Below are 2,545 nucleotides of genomic sequence, written 5' to 3'. Positions count from 1 at the left end.
AAATTCACCTCTACTTTCGTATCAGAAGAAATGAAGAAATTTTACTAATGATGAGTAATAATTACTTAAGATGGATTGGTTGTATATTTATACACTGTAGTCGAGTCGAGCAGTCATGAAGACATGAAAAGAAACTTACAGGGACGCTATGTTATTGGACAAGTTAACTTTATCTCACTCCGGATATAAGAGATAAACATCTATTTTGCGCATTTAAATAAAAGACTACTAACCTAATTTTAAATTTAAAAAAACGAGTATTCAAAATACTGATACAATTTACTGCCGAACGTTAAGGTAGCTTAATTGTATCAAGAGTTCATTTCAATTTAACTCGTGATGTAATTATATATTTAGAAAGACATTTCATTTGTTTCATTTATTTTATACTAGCCGCCTTTGGCGACCAGCTGGTTCCCCAATCTTAATGCACTTTAAAATTTTAATAATTAAATATTTTATGGAACTCTCATTTTAATTGCTTCTTCATTAAAATATTTTAAAACTTCAAATTTTAATAGTCATATAATTAACTCATAATATTATAAAGGCCTTCAGTCATAACGTAATCTAAATCTCACTAATTTCCTGTTAGCTCCGGTAGAATTTATGCTTTAAATGAAAGTAAAAATAATTAAACTGCAATTAATATTATATATATATATATATATATATATATATATATATATATATATATATATAAGAATATTTTTCTTAGTTTATATAATATCTCAAGAAGTTTTCAACAAAATTTTTCTTAGATTCATCATGAAAAAAATCGATTAATTAACAATGTTTAGTTTTAAATACATCAAACACTAAAAAAATAAACAGAATCTTTTGAAATAATCTGTCGAAAACATATTAAGCCTTCAAAACCAAGTCCGTATAATTGTCAACAATCAGAACACAATGCGCATGCCTGAATTTTCAACGTCAATTATGGTAACGCAAATGCGTGAATTTTCTACTCCAGTTGGGGTAACGCTATGCAGATTAGGAATTTTTAATTGCCTTCATTCTGTTTTATTTTAATTCAAAAGTACTTCAAAATGAATCTGAAAGATCGATTCATTAACAATGTTTAAGTTTAAATGCATCAAACATTAAGAAAACAAACAGAATCCTTTGAAATAATCTGCCGAAAATTTCTTTAGCCTATCCTCTTTAGCGTGGGAAAAAAATCTGAAGCCTTACTCATTTGGCGGTGGGGAAATGAAAAGATTTTTTTGGTTGGAGAGTTAAAGGTGGGTGGGTTTTTAATTAATAATTAAAATTCTAATTAAAAACTCAAAAAAAGGGACCTCAGGTGCACATTTCCGACCTCCAAGGTATGCATGTGCCAAATTTGGTAGCTGTAGGTCGAACGGTCTGGTCTGCACAGCGCCAACACATACACACACATATATTGAGCTTTATATAAGTATAGATATTTTAGAAAGATATTTTATTTATTTCAATTGGAGGATTTTTTTTTTCTTTTTTGAATACAGAAGAAAATACCTTGCAAAAATTTCGGACAGATTTTAATATAATCTTTGCAAAAATGCGTTTTTGCTGAGAAAGATTGTCGAAAAACACTTGTAATAAATTTTCCCTCTGTCCAATCTTGCGGATCTAAAACAACAACAACAAAAAAATCACTTCTGAACACGTTATTTGATAATTTTAAGTGGTCCTTCAAATACCGATTTCAAAAAAGAAAAAAAATTAAATTTGAAAAAGAAAAGAAAAACTCATGATTTATGCCGACTGGCTCTCGAGAAGATAACAAGTAATACAATTTTGAATGATAACGATAATCAGAAAATGAAAATCAGAATTAAGAATAGGCTTCTTAAACTAACAAAATGATGGTCATAAATTTAATTTTTGTCTCCTTATTTTATTTTTAATTATTTATTTATAAATGTTTTTTATTTTGAGAAATAGACAGTTGAACCGCATAACAACATTTTAATAATGTTGTTTTTTTTTTTTTTTTTCTTTTTGCTGTTGTTTGTCCATACATTGGGTCAGACAGAAGACTATTTGAAAACTGCCCATCGGTAAGAGTGAAGATGTGAAAGTACCTTTTAACGATTTTGTTTTTTCAGAGAAAGCGAATTTTTTGAAAAATTAATGCAGAAAGCGATGTGAAATTTTTACAAGTACTTCTTTCTGTATAATACTTGCTTTAGCGAAATTAGAAATTATTTTCTAAAGCTGAAAAAGCTTTTCTAAATTGAAGCTTTTTTTAAATTTGCCTTCGACTTATTGAGCTATTTCAATTCTCGATAGTTCGTTGTACAGATCTTTATAATGCCTGACATTTTTGTTTCAGCTTTTCCTCTCCTCCTCCTTTCTTTTTTCTTCTAACTTTTAATTTAAACTAAAAAAAAATCGATCATGAAACACTCCCCCTCTTCCTCATCCAGTCTTATCTCCGGAAGAAATATAGTGGTCCATTTTTAATGATCCATCTAACCGCTTAAACTAATAAAAAAGCTGGTGCGTATTTCTCTTCAAGACAATTCGATCAGAGGATGCAGCCTGGCCTCAACCG

The sequence above is a fragment of the Argiope bruennichi genome, chromosome 6, assembly GCF_947563725.1.
Source record: "Argiope bruennichi chromosome 6, qqArgBrue1.1, whole genome shotgun sequence".
Taxonomy (NCBI): Eukaryota; Metazoa; Arthropoda; class Arachnida; order Araneae; family Araneidae; genus Argiope; species Argiope bruennichi.
The sequence above is the reverse complement of the archived record's forward strand: the minus strand, read 5'-3'. Positions refer to the sequence as shown.